The 15,615-nt window shown below is 43.5% G+C and overlaps 1 protein-coding gene across 1 annotated transcript in view; it reads left to right on the forward strand.

Annotated features, from left to right (window-relative positions):
* LOC147691746 (solute carrier family 22 member 6-A-like) overlaps positions 1 to 15,615 on the forward strand; it is a 165,835-nt gene that overhangs the window by 30,807 nt on the left and 119,413 nt on the right. The window lies entirely within an intron of this gene.

The raw sequence follows: 15,615 nt of genomic DNA on the forward strand, positions 1-15,615 counted from the left end.
TGGAAGCTTCCATATATGTGCTATTGATCCATACCTGCATCTATTACTTGTTGTCCATGCACCTTGTCACTCATAGAGTTTTTCATTCTTGCATTAATTCACTAGCCCATCCCCTAAGATCCCTTCCCCACATACACACCACCAGTCACTATTGTGGTGACTGACAATTATACTGTTAGCAAATTTCCAAAACACAAAAATGCACATATAAGTCTTTCCTTAATGTGTACTTTGAATATGCCAGTGGCAAAGTTTCATCACTTTGAAACTACTTATTTAGTATGTCAGCATGAGTGTTGCAACTATAACTCATGCCCCTGCAACTTACAGCCTTGTCATCAAAGATGTAATTTCAGATGTAGCAGTGATGTTATCAATGATGTCATAGAACATAGCATGAGTGATGTAATATGGGAGGTAATTAGTAGTGCATGGCGAGGGCAAAGGTTTTAGTTATCGTAGGGCACGAGTTAAAGTTACTAAAAATAGCAATAACTGGTAAATTTGAGTTTTTTTTGTTTAAAACGTTATATTGGCACTTGAACTTTAACCTAGCTATGATGTCACTTTACCCTTTGTTTCTTTCAGCATATTTCTAGTTTTTTTAAACATAAAGTAACATTTTATTACTATACATATAGCCATCCCCCAGTAGCGCACAGCCAAAAGTCGTGCATGGTGGAGGGGAGGTGGGTGTTTTAGTGGTGGCTGGTGGGGAGTTAGCCACAGGGCCTGGCCATATCCTCTGTGAATTCGCACCAAAATGTAAAAAAAATGGTTTGACTACAGGTGGGATCCCTCTGGGACTTCACCATCAGGCAGCCTAGGGGTCAGGCTATCCCTACCCTGATCACTTATGTATTTTTCAAATCTTTCTTTTAGGACTCAGGACTAAGTCAGCAGGGCAGTCCTCTGAGAAAAAGGTCAGGCCTCAAGCAGCAGGGCAGTCCTTTGGGGAACAAGGAAATCCTCAAACATCAAGACAATCCTCTGGTAGCAGTAGGGCAGCCCTCTGAAGAGGCAGGTTTCAAGCATCAGGGCAGTCGTCTGAAAAACAAGGCAGACTTTAAGCAGCAAGGCCGTCTTTTGGAGTACACCGCAATCCTTCTGAAGTCTTCCACAGGTCCAGGAGTATATCTTGAATGGGCGTTCAGAAGGCCCAATATTTATGCCTGGTGCCAACCTTTGAAGTGTGGGTGACATTTTGGAAATCCCCACATCTGGCTATGGAAAGTTTCTTTCCTCTCCAGGCCAAGGCTCCAAGATGTTTAAGGTGACAAGGGACTGGTGTCAAGTGTCTTTAAGAATATTCTGGAGGCAGTCCTTTGAAATTTAGGTGGGGCAGGGAACAGCTTCTCTCCAACCATCCTGGCAGGATGGCTCATCCTTACAACCCCTAGACTCTCTTTGTCTCATTGTCTGCAAGGAATACACAAAGGGCAACTGCCAAACTATTCACAGTCATATGACCTAGGACACAGGCACCAAATGGGTAGGACAAGAACATTCCTAAAATTGTAATTTTCAGAATTGTGGCCTAAAATCTAACTTCACTTTTAAAGAGGATTTTAAATTGCAATTCATTTGAGACCAAATATGATATTTCTACCTGTTCCCAATCAGAGGTTATCACTTATTAAATGTATTAAGTTAACCTAATGTTATCCTATGGGAGAGATAAGCCTTACAGTTGTTAAAAAGGGATTTAGGGGTTTTTCACTATCAGGACATGTAAAACTTAAAAACACATGTCCTACTTTTTCAATACAATGCCTCCTACCCTGTGGACTGCTTAGGAAGTACCTTAGGGGTGACTTATGTGTAATAAAAAGGATAGTTTCTGTCTGGAAAAAGGGTTAATTTGACAGGTTGAATTGGCAGTGTAAAACTGCAGTACAGGTTGCAGTGGCAGACCTGAGACATGATTTAAAGGACTACTTTAGTTAATGGTGCAATAAGTGCTGCAGGTCTACTAGTAGCATTTAATTTACAGGCCCTGTGTAAATGCAGTACCATTTTACTTGGGACTTATAAGCAAATTAAATGTGCCAATTGGGTGTAAGCCAATTTTACCATCTTTAAAGGAGAGAGCACAAGACCTTTAGCACTGGTTAGCATTTGTAAGAGTAGACTTGAAATACTGGCACTGTTCCTCCGGAGCTGGAGGAAACAAGCATTAAAAACATACTCACACATAGATGTGCCTCTAACTGACAGATATCTCTTATCACTAGCAAAATTAAAAAACTTCAGAAAGTATTAGCGACTCACCTACTTGCAGTCTCCACTGACTTGGTACAGTGGCTTTATGCCTTTGTCAATCCACCAGACAGGGCATTTGTAGATTACACAATACTATTGCCCTAGCACCCAACTACATGATCCTCTAGCTATATTATAAATCAATTTTGAAAAAGCTTTTGGTAGCATTTCAGAGCATTATTTATTCCGTCTATTGAGACATTTGTGCTTTTGATCTACGATAACTCTCCGATATCAAGCTCTTATAAACAATATCACAGGCCTATTTTAGAAAGGGAGGGACCCTGTTGCGTTCCTTTCCATTGAAGAGGCACAAGACAGAGAAGTCCAATTTTACCTTTATTATTTGAGTTGGCAGTGGACAGAGAATCACATCAAGGGGTTTGGCTGGTCGGATAACTGTGTGGATATGGTCTCTGTATATGCTGATGACCTTCTTCTCTATGTGTTCCTACTAGCAAGGTTAAGCCGAGTGATAACGGGCACATTAGACAACTTCAGCACTCTCTCCATCTTATGGTCAATTAGAACAAGACAAGGCGTTTTCCAATCGGGTGGTCCCAGGAAAAACTTACATGGGCATGCAGGGTTGATTGTCAAACACACAGGATTTCTATATCTTGGGCTAAACATTGCCGACAATGCAATAGGTGCTAACACCCACAATATAATGCCTTTGCTTACCACTGTTCGAAGAGACATGCAGAAATGGACTAAGCTCCCTTTCTCAATACTGGGTCAGATAGCACATATAAAGATGATGATTCTCCCCAAATGATAATATATCTTGCAAAACTATCCTATTTACATACCAGGCTATTTTTTACTCTGCAGCTTTGTAATTTGGAGTCTCATGAATCTTATTCTAGGGGTTGTGGTACATAAAATAAAAATGTAGAATTGAAAACTAGCAATGCTAAAGCCATATATGAATTCATATACTACCAGGTGTAATACGCAGCCTATTAGTACAGTGACTTTGTTACTGAATGATGAACCTTCCAAATCGCAAGTACTGGCAGTTTACACACACAATTAGTATGGAGTCAGCAATGCCGGTCATGCAATGTACTTCCCAGACCGAGGTGTTAAATACATTTCAGGTGCATAGTCCCATGCACACTGCTACCTTGTCGCAGACCGATGCTGAGCCTCCTGTGATCAAACTTCCTTTCAAGCTGCACCTTATGTTATGATTTTCACAACTGTTTCTTGTTTGCCTCAACGCACATGGAAAACAAGGAAACGTTAAAGAACAAGGCAGGTTCTTTGGATGTGTGCACTCATATAAAGAACTGTCAAATTAATCATAAGAACATTATTTTAGTTATGCAGGTTTTTTGATTACTTCAAGGATTGCAAGGGAAATTAAATTGTTCTTAATTTCAGGAATGTGTGCCTTGTTCTCTGGATGTTAATAACTCCATCCATCACAATTTAATTCTATCATGATGAGCGAAAATGTGTTTAAATTTATACTAATGATATAATAAAGAGAGAGCCCAAACCTTTGAGGCGGGTAATCTCAGGAACCACTGCACCAATCACAAAACCCAATAAAGCATTGGAAAGGGCCGTTGCAGCAAAAGGACATAGGCTATGCAGATGCCCACCATATACATTTAAAAGGTAAAAGAACCGTGCCAGCAAAGTAGTCCCTTGTGGGCGTGTCTGCGTTGTGCTGTGGGCGTGTGCTGGGGGCGTGACAAACGCTGGGGGCCTGTGGTACGTTCCGCCCTTCATGCCATGTCTCATATCGTGTGCTAATCCCACCCTGCTCCTTTTAAATACCCCTGAACCCCATAATCATAACCCACCCTTACTCCTTAAAATACCCCAACACCCTTAAACACTAACCCATCTTAACCCTATAAATATACCCTGTACCCCAAAACCCAAACCTATCCCTAAACCGTAAAAATACCCCTGTACCCCAAAACCCAAACCTAGCCCTGAACCCTATAAATACCCATGTACCTCAAAACCCAAACCTACCCCTGAACCCTAAAAATACCCCTGTACCCGAAAAAAACAAAACTAACCGTGAACTCTAAAAATACCACTGTACCCCAAAACCCAAACCTACCCCTGAACCCTTAAAATACCCCTGTACCCCAAAACCCAAACCTAGCCCTGAACCCTTAAAATACCCCTGTACCACAAAACCCAACCCTACCCCTGAACCCTAAAAATACCCCTGTACCCCAAAACCCAAACCTAGCCCTGAACCCTAAAAATAACCCTGTTCCCCAAAACCCAAACCTACCCCTGAACCCTAAAATACCCCTGTGCCCTAAAACTCAAACCTAGCCCAGAACCCCAAAAATACCCCTGTACCCCAAAACCCAAACCTAGCCCTGAACCCTTAAAATACCCCTTTACCCCAAAACCCAAACCTACCCCTGAACCCTAAAAATATCCCTATACCCCAAAACCCAAACCTAGCCCTGAACCCTAAAAATACCCCGTACCCCAAAACCCATACTTATCCCTCAACCCTAAATCTACCCCTGTACTCCATAACTCAAAACTATATCTGAACCCTTAAAATACCCAAACATCCCAAAACATATACCTCAGTACCCCAAAATATATACCCCTATACCCATACTTACCTTATTCAAACATTAAAAATAAACATGCTTTTACCATTCATGCATTTACAACGAATTTCGTTGTAAATGTATGCGTGGTAAAAGCATATAAAATGTAATGCCATGCGTTATAATGGCATTGCAGAGTCATGGTACTTTCGTAATGAAAGTATGCAGAGTGATGGTATGCAGAAAGAAAGTTACGGAATAATGGGTGTTTACCCTCCCTCGGTAAGTACATTGGTGGCACGGCGGCCCACATCTCTAGCAACATACTCATATTTTTTCACCACCCATTTGAAAAATGCACAGCTCTCTCTCATTGATGGCCAGCACCGACATACACTTTTAGACACACCTCCCGCCACAAGTTCTAGAATTGCGAACTTTAGGGCTGGGGAGCTACGTTTGAATCTCTGCATCAGTTCAAGATCCTGTGATTCCAGGCAAATCGCTTTATCTACCCGTGCCTACCACAAATGAATGTGTTCTTCTGTAATGTAAATTGTGCTCATGCCATGTTGTTGAGTTCGCGCTATATAATATTGCAAGGAAAAATAAAGTAGGGAAACTTGAGTTCACATACTACTGAACGGGCACTCTGAAGTGGAGAAGTGTGGCACAATGGTTAGAGCGGCAGACCCTGATGCAGAGGTCTGGCCCGGGACCAGGGTTCAATTCCCCACCTCTGTGGATCTTGGGCTCAAAAATTCCTCGGACCTGACAAATCTCGCCTTAGTGCCTATTCCAATCATGGTGTCCCACTCTGCAACTCTGGGCAATAGCTTGCTTAATCTCCACAACGGCCCCCACAACGCTAAGGATGCCTGGCCTCCACCTTGGAGCATCCCGCCGTGATGGGCCGTTGTGGAGATTAAGCAAGCTATTGCCCAGAGTCACAGAGTGTGAACCCGTGAGTCGAGAAGGCACCAGAGCAAGAATTATCGAGTCCGTGGAATTTTTGAGCCCAAGACCCGCCGAGGCGGGGAATTGAACTCTCAGATTCCGGGTCTGCCGCCTCTAACCCCTGAGCCACACTGGCTCATATTCACTCATAGTGAATATGATCAAGTTACATTTTATAAGGTTATTTGGTATTATAGTTTTCTAGAAATATGGGTTATTTGCTCTTTTTAGGTCTGGCGTTAGATAAGACCTTTTGATTTTACTAAAATAGATGTATAATAAAATTATATAAAGGGGCTGTCATTCACATTTGTGTCCGTCGAATGCTGCATACAGCATGGGGCATTGGGTCACCGTACTTCAGCCACTGGCTAACTTCACGTTGAGTGACTGCATTTAACCTTTTTAGAAGGAAAACATCCACACACAAGGTATTTCCCTTTAGTGACAGTGTTTCGTTGCCTTTGTAGAAACATGTGTGATAGAAGGGCCTTTTCTTTACCAGGTCTGAGTACAGGGCAGAGTTAATCTTTATCAGTTCCTCTCTCTTACTAATACTGTTGTAAATTCCTTTTAAGGTGGCATTTATTTATCTGACCCTGCTGTTCAACATCATAGCAGCAGCTCACTTGAGGGTTCTCTGTCTTTGCAACCCTGTCTGTCTGTCCTTCTTTCTTTCTTACTTATTCTTCCTTTCTTTCCTCTTTCTTACCTTTATTCCTCCTGTCTTTTCCTCTTTCTTTCCCTTTTTCTTTCCTTCTTTTTTCATTCCTTCTTTCTTTCTTGCCTTCATCTTTCTTGATTTTATTCTTTCTTTCTTTCTTTCCCTTTCATTTACACCTTTCTCTTTCTTACTTTGCTTCTTCAGCTCCTTCCTCTTTCAGTCTTTCTTTCGCGCCATTCTCTTTCTTTCTTTGACGCCTTCCTCTGTGTTTCTACTTTCTCTCTAGGCAGCAGGCGGCAGCCAGTGCCAGACCAATTTACTTTTTTTACATCAGTTTTAGCCAAGATCTTTTGATTTTACTAAAATTATATTTATGACATAGATAGTTATTGGGGGTTTCAGTCAGACGTCTTCCATTAGTCTGTGGTTGTGTCATTCACATTTTTTTTCCACTCATTCCAGATTGCATCAAAAGTTAATGTGGCAGCCCACTGTAGCTATTAGTTGACTTCACTATGAATTATGGCTTGCTGCAGTTTTACAAGGAACACATCCACACTCTAAGTAGATCCCTTCAGTGCAAGGAAGTACATTGGTAATGTGTGATTTTTGAGACCAAACCAACATTTTTGCCCTTAGCCAATGTTTTTTTTAGATTGATGAGGTCACAGCTGGTTCCCGAACATAACATTTTACAAAAACAGTGATGAAACAAGAATCGCCAAAAGGCTTGCGGCCAATGCCAGACAAATTGGCTTTGCAGTACTTGTTTATAGGAAGTTGTTCTACTTTTCTACTTCTGGCTACTGCTTCCCCTTTAGACAGAGCTCATGGTGGCCTCATGATTTGTGTACCGTTATCGCTAGTATGTCATGTCAGGTAAAGGAGGCTTGTACAGGTTGGCCAAATCTCTTGACATTTCACCTTACCTTCAGGACATTTGGCCTACTTATGATTGTGAACTTTTATAACTACAATATTTCTAGTTGTATTTGTAATAACATTTAAAAATCATACAACAAATTGAAGAACAGTGTTGATTCCTCCACATATAACACTAGAGATTGAATAGTTCTACTTTCAGGTCTCTTTAACATCAAGCAGGCACTGTTAATATCCTTCTTTGTATAAATGTTGGCAGCCACAGACTCTGATCCAGTTAAATGAGGCAACAAGAGGCATTATTGAAAGTTTTGGCCATACACAATCTATGTCATCCTTGTGAGATTTTTTTAACCATGACAATGACAGTGTTCCAATGTTTGTCACTCTAGAAAGTTGTAGAATCAATGAATATATCATGGTTTCAAATAGCTTAATAGATTTTGAACCACTTGCGACCACAAGGCTCTGGTTTTATCTCTTATAGGTATTTAGGGAGGTTTTCATTCTGGTCACCAATCAAGCATGGATTGTGTCTGTAAAGACCAAAGGAGAATGTTGAAATGGGACATGGTGAACTTACATAATCTACTTTGTAACATGTGAAAACAGTGCTTTAGAAAAAAAAATTAAGTCTTCAAGATTTTCCAGAGATAGACCACACCAAGGGCGCTTTTGATAACATACGTTTTATTATTTCTGAGTTAATGGCTATAAAACCCCCAGGCAATCACGATTGAAAATGGAGCATAAATGGTTGTTATGATCTGATGTCTGCCCTTAAATTTATTAAACGAGACAAAGATGGGGGTCACTAGTTGTCGTAGAATCTGCAAAAAGACTTTGATCTATAGGAAGAGATTCATCTACGAAATCGCATGAGTTGATTTATTTATTGTAAGTAAAGCAAATGATCAGAATTTGTTTTGGAAAGTTGTGAATAATAAATATTTTTTCTGATGGATACTTTTATCCACAGATTCCTCACCTTCTGAATGTTCCCCAGGTGTCAGACTAGATCAGGAAACTTGTAGAGTACTTATCCTGTGCTCCAACAGGTGGTGTTGTGCAACTCCATACAGCTGTCATTCTGTTCTGAAAGTGATGAGCAGGTCCCCTTATGAAGGCCACCCATATTCCCTGGGTCAGTTCCTTTCTTTCTGAGTCTTTAGACACTGATCCGAAGCTTGTCCCTGGCCTTTGACCAGGTATTTGTGAAAATTTCTACAAGTGTGCATGGAAAATGTCACCCCCTAAAACAATAGGGTTTAAACCGTGCCGAGGCTATTGAAAGCAAATATCTATGACAGATCTCACAAAGGGTCTGATTACAACTTTGCCGGTGTGGCCCCGGGGGCGATGCCTCACCACCAAAGTTGTAGTCAGACCCCGCCAGATTAGGAGTTTCCTCCTGTCTGGCTGGCTGGTTTTTAGCATTCCCATGGCAATGCCTCTAGAAATGGGCACTGCAATGGAAGCACCAAATCAGTTCCTGTACAGCATGGGCTGCATAGTCCATGCCATGCAGGAACTGGGTGTGAAAACAAAAGTGGGGTTGGCTCTGATCAGCAAGGCTGAGCCTATACAACAAATAACAAAAGAAGTGCCAGTGCTGATGATATTTCTTCAATTATCACTCTTAACATCCACACTAAGAACACTAATTCAAAATGGGGTATTTGCTCATTACTCGCAATTTTTATTTTTGAAGATTAACAATTTTTACAAAGTTTTTCTATTTTATAAAAAGAGAAGCATATAAGAAATAGGGACACATCAACAAACCACATTCAATAGAGACTTCATGCATTCTAAATCTTCAATCATATCACAATCAACACAGCATTCATCACATTCATATCTCGATCAATCATACCACATACTACCACTATAGTAAAACAAAGAATATACTGGATCTGCACAAGTTATACAAACATTTAGTACAATTTAAAGAAATTACATTCCTATCTGTTGATGAATTTAGAATCATTCATTAGAACTTGATACAGTAAAAGGTAATGTACATAGAATGGTGAGAAGTCAGGGAGTAATAATGCCCCCTAGATACTCGAGCAGACCAGTAGAACAATGGCCTACGCGTTTCAAATCCCCTATTGGTCGTCAGGGATTCTCATCAGGGCCTCAGACATACCCAATTGACTGAATATGTGGTCTAAGGAAGTCATAGACTGGAGGCTTCTCTAGACTGAAATGACCTTTGCGATTTGGAGTCAACCACTAAAAATTGAAGAGCTGTAGCCTGGATGGAGGGGACGCTTCGTGTTTCAACTTGGTATATTACTCGCTTTGTTCAAAATTGTCGAATGGAATTATATCTTCGAAGACTGGTGTCGCTCTCCGTAGCGTATTTATGGAGGCAGCGTTAGCACATACCAGTTCATTCGGCGTGTGCTTCGGACTTTAATCCAGCGCGGTTAATCTAAACTCGGTGACTGAGTAGCCGGGCGCTACTTTTCCACGCAGGCGCGTTAGCGGTGATCAAGGGGCAGCGTCAGCACATCGGCGTGTATCGAAACGCTATTCTCTCGCACAGGCGCCTGTGCGAGAGAATAGCGTTTCGATACACGCCGACAGACTGTGGAGACACCGTGTGGGATTGACTTCCTAAGCACTCTCCGATTTCACGGGGATGTGCTGACGCTGCCCCTTGATCACCGCTAACGCGCCTGCGTGGAAAAGTAGCGCCCGGCTACTCAGTCACCGAGTTTAGATCCGGGACGCCGCCACGAGACGACATACGAAATTGGAGCACCCGACTACAGGTGCTCAGTGGTTATTACCACGAACACCGAGTTTTACTACGGACCGGTGGCCTCTTCTTCTTCAATTAGAGCCCGTACCGGAGTTCGACATTAGAGAGAAGAGCAAGAAATTATCTTTGCGAATACTAGATTCCCTGGCGAATGTCCGTACCACCTTGAATAATCTTTATACCTAGTCCTTTTATACTCTGAACACTGCTGGATATAGCATTGGAACATCTACTGGGCTTACCCACTCGTATCCAGTTTGAACACCTTCTCTGAATATAAGAAGGTTACATGCCTTTGAAGACCCAGAATCAGCTGCTGTTTGATCCACAAGGTGGGTCTGAATAGATTCCAATCCCAAAATTGAATCAATTCGCCCTGACGAAGTTCCACAAGGCTAATGGAACGAAACGCGTTGGCTGTGCCTGTATTTGAAAAAAACTGTTAAATAAAGAAGAAGATAAACAATACACTATCCTTCCTTTGGACTCTAATTGTGTGCACCTTCCATCTCATGTTTTTGTATTAATGGACATGCTGTTTGATAGCTCTCTGCCTTTTCTGCAACAAAGCGGATTTGAATTTGGAACGTTTCAAGGTCGAGCAAAGCCAGAGCATGTTCTTTTTGGTTTCTGCTCTCACTAGGCAATTTAATCAGCAATACACCCTCTCCATGACTATTGTAGAGTGTAGGAATGTAGGATATGCTTTTATGGCTACCCCCACTTTTTGCTTGATGTAATGCTGTTTCTGACCAGTCTGTCTGGGACCCTGCTAATCAGGACCCCATTCTCTGTGCTTTCTGCCCTAAAGTGGTTTGGTAAGTACTTAAGGTTACACCAGTGTCAAATCTGGGATGTACCTATCGGTCCCAGGTATATGGTACGAAGGTACCCAGGGCATAGGTACACAAGGGGACCCCCAGGGGCTGCAGCATCTATTATGCCACCCATGGGTGACCACTATAATTGAGGTAATTGCATGTAAAACCTATAAGTCACCCCTAGAGCAGGCCTTTCAATCCTGAAGGCTGAGTGCTCGGTTCTGAGTGTGAGGGTGTCTCTGCATGAGCAGCATGAGCAGGACACCCCTACAACCTACAGAGTCCATTCTCCAGGGTTGTAAGTGAGACAGCCACATAACATATAGAGGGGCACCATGTCATTACGCGATGACCATCGCGAAACTGGCTGTAATGAATCCCATCATGTTTGGTATCAATCATGTAGGAATCATACCCCCACACCACAAATGGTATAGGAGGTATGATTCCAGGGTGGGGGTGCTTGCCAGCACGACATAGTCTTCATGCAGAGTACACTTGGTGCCCTCCATGCATAGTTCAGGTCAAACCAGTTCAGGGAGCCATTGGCTCCAGCTCAGGCACAAAACCAGACAAGGACAGGGGAGTATCTTCCCCCTTGTCAGCCTCTCCTTGGGGAGGGACCCCTGAATCGTCCCAACCATTTCCTTAGGGTGTTTAATGGTCTTACCTGTCGGGGTTCCTTGATTTGTCAAGGGACAACATTCTTTTCAGACATCACTTCTTCTTCGATCACCTGGGCACTCTGGACTTCGCTGGACTTTGCTCTGGGAATCAAGGCTGCAACCGGGAAGACTCCTGCTTTTTTTGCCCTGCTCGTCTGCTGCAACATCTGTACCCGTGCCCAATACAGGAACCTTCCATGACATGGCATCCAACACACCTGATGGAATCTCCTTTGAAGTGAAGGAATCACTTCCTTGCATCTGCAGGCACCACATCTAAGCTGACAGGTCTGCTGATCCTGGGCTCCGACAAACTCTGAAAGGCTCAGCTACACATGGGATGGATCTTCACATCCCTCGAGGCCTGCCTGTCCTCTCACCAAATTTGAGGCCAGTATCCCTCGTCAGACCAAACCCCTGTGCACTACGTTGACTTGCAGTTTCAAAGGCTTGTTGGCTTCCTTCCATCAAGACCTTCGGGCTGCAAGTAGCCCCAACCTCAAGCATCTCCTGTGGCCAAGATCTGCATCCTCACCACATCACTTGCACTGTGGACCTGCATCTTTGGTGAGCTGCTCGAGGTTCTCTCGCTACCCCTGTGCCTCCGGCCTGTGGGTCCTCTTGAGGGTCATCTGTGCATTCTTTGGGCTGCCTTGATTGCTCTGGGTCTGTCCTGACTCCCCTGCTTGTGGTGAGTCTCCTGGACCTTGCTGGTCCCGACATTGCACCTTCTTCAACTACCTCATTGGTTTGCAGTAGCCAAGGCTTGTTGGTGCTATGCCGGACACCGACCCCTCAACTCTCAACATCAAACGTGGGACAGCTCATGTACAGCTCCTGGTCTTCCACAACATCGCCTGGTCCACAGAGCTGTATTTGCAAGGTCACTTTCAGTTCTCCTGCAACACTCGGCATCGGTGGGCATTCGTCTCCCATGCCTCCTGGTCACTCCTGAGTGGCATAGACTCTGTCACCTCTGCTTGCAGATTCTTCACATCTTGAATCCACCTTTGGGTTCTATCGAACACTTTCACCTTCCCCAGCAGTGGCATCTTCCTGAAGTCCTCCATTGAGTTCGACTGCGGTTTCCGACGCCACATCACACCTATGCACACAGCTTTCCTGGTGGAGGTATTCTGATTACTTCCGTGGCACAGCGAACGCCTCGTTGTGCATGCACTGAATGGCCAAGCAGCGCACATGCTCACTTTTGTAAATGCAGAGCGCGCCATTCGCCCCTCGCTGCCTGCCCCCAACAGATGTCAAAGAAGTTATGCCCATGCTGATGCATGAATTCTGAAGGCAAAACAGTCACAGATATCACTTTATTCAACCTTACAATCGGAGTTCAAACAATGGTGGTTAGTAAAAGAACATAGACTTACTTGGGACAAAGTGTTGCAACTGGGAAAAATTTAATATTTGAGCATTGTTTAATTCTATGCTAAAACAAGCATTTGCACTGAAATAGGTCTTGCAGTTGGCGAGCGTTTGAGCTATTGACGTTCTAAATAGCAATGGGCCAGATGTATCAAAAACATTTATTGCGATTCACAGTTAGGGAATTGGAAAACGGCATGCATGAAAGTATGTAGTACACTTTCTGCGATTCCTATGGGGTCGCAAATGAACAACCTCATGAATATTAAATAGGTAGGTCCCAATTTGCGACCCCCAAGAAATCGCTAAAACCACAGGAATGGTGGCTTGGTGGTATCACAGACCACCATGTCCATGATTGCCTTTAAATAAAGCAATCATTTTTTTTAAATGCAGCCGGTTTTCCTTAAAGGAAAATGGGTTGCATTCAAACAAGAAAAATGAAAACTTTTCTTTTCATTTTTTAAGAGTAGGCAGTGTCTGTGGGACCACTGCTTGCTCTAAAAAAATGCATTTACAAACATTCACAAAGGGAAAGGGGGTTCCCAAGGGACCCCTTCCCATTTGTGAATGGGTTACCACCTACTTGAAGTAGGTGGTAATATGTCAATGTTTTGCGACCACATTTACGGTCACAAAACATTCTTACATACCGATGCGAGTTGGTATTCGGAAGGGACACCTGAAACACGCCCCTTCCGAATACCGAATCGCAAACCCAAAAGTGTTTATAATAAATCCACTAAACATGCGGTATTCAATGGTGAGCGAGCCCCCTTGTGCCGATTGGCAACAGTGTGTTATGTTTTTAGAGTGGTATGTTGAAGTGATATTAAAGATTTAACTGAAACCTGTGCACTGAAGAAAAAAACGAGAAATACAAGTGTTTATCACAGATATGGATGTAGAGAGACCAGGAATGCATTATCAAATAATCCTATCTTACCATTAACAAGTGATCCCGTAACGTGTTAAGTTGCTGAAAAGGCCCAAGATATGTTGTGGATAACTTATAAGATGAGCGTATATGTCAGTTTACTGCATTCCGCAAGAAAATTAATTAAATGATTACTGGTAGCCATTTTACAGGCAGCGCGCCATGTGGTTTAATGAAAATGATAGCTTCTTGCAACTGTCTGGGTTCACAACATTAAACTGCATGATTGCAGCAAAAAAACCTGTATTCTAACTTAATGTGCTATAATATAAGATACAACGAGACTTTAGAACCTTATATGATAATGCCTTCTAGGATTTGCTGGTTATACGGAGATACACAAAACTACAAAAACGTGCATGCAATAAAATGCACTCACCCAAACTGTATTGTCACCTGGACTCTGGTAATATGTATGCCTCACTCTGTAAAACATTTGTAATGAGATTTGTTTTAGCATATATCTACGCGTCAAATGGCGTGAACCTGAGATACGGAAAAAAGTGAGGCAAAATTAATGGTATACACCGAGTAGCCGCGTAGTTAAAAGATCAACATAATATACGTGACTGCGTGTTACCTTAATCAAAGGTAGTGCCCGTTACGCATGTTCCATTAGGCATACTGAAAGGAGTGTTACGTTGTTGTTGTGTGCCGGCCCTCGAGTGCACCTGGGCCTTCGCTGGGCAGATTAGGCTAGCGCGGGGGTTGGAGTGCGCTAGCAGACCCACAAGGACTACACCGGTGGAGTAGTCGGAAGTGAAGTGCCCGAGCGGCCGCCTTCTATTTAATAACTACCCGCAGGCAACACCTGGCCTGCGGATGTGGTGGATACTAGACCGCCAACTATCAAACTCAGTTCTTTTGTCAAAACATTTTCTCAACATGGTTATACAAAATCACATATAAATATTCAGTCCAGTCCATGACTGTGGTACTTGCGTGAGTCCCAGCTGGTGAGCTCCAGGTCTTCAGCAGGCATAGTCTCTCAGCCGCTGGCTCGGGTGGGGGTTGGGCCTCAAGCTGTATCTGTGGGTGCCAGTACGCCGTCCCGTTTTGCTCTGGCCGGAGTCATCGGAACAAATCCTGTGTTGTGGTGAGGGGCTTAGCGCAGGATGACTGTCACCCCATGGCTAAACCTTCTCTGGGTGGCGCGGCGTTGAACACTTGCGTCCTGGTTCTGTCGCACTCTCCTCTCTTGTACTTCCTCGACGTCCAATTGAAGTGGTGACCATCCCGGACAGGTGGGGAGTAGGTCACAGCGGGAGTCAGGGAGCATGAGGGCCCACGGGCTTCGCTGAGTTGTACAGTGAGGGGTGCTTCAGTATTCTCTCAAGATTTCATGGAGCCTCTGTTTGGGGTCTACTTGCTCCACCACCGCTATACGGAACAGCTTGTTCAGAGTTTACATGAAACGTTTGATGTCCCCGTTAGCTTGGGGCCATTGTGGGGTGATGCGGCAATGCGATATGCCTCATTGTTGGAGGAATGTGGCAAACTCGGCCCCTTGGAATGGGGTACCGTTGTCACTGCGTACTTCTTGAGGGAAACCAAACATAACAAAGATTTTTTCTAATACTGGTCCGACATGGTTGAAAGCCGTCGACGTGACGGGCTCTACTACAGGATACTTGGAATATGCATCTACCATGACAAGGGTGTGTTTTCCTCCTGGGAAGCTTCCAAAGTCCACCCTTACTTTGGACCTTGGGACAGTGCAGGCTTCTTCAA

This window comes from Lissotriton vulgaris, chromosome 9, assembly GCF_964263255.1.
Source record: "Lissotriton vulgaris chromosome 9, aLisVul1.2, whole genome shotgun sequence".
NCBI classification, from domain to species: Eukaryota; Metazoa; Chordata; class Amphibia; order Caudata; family Salamandridae; genus Lissotriton; species Lissotriton vulgaris.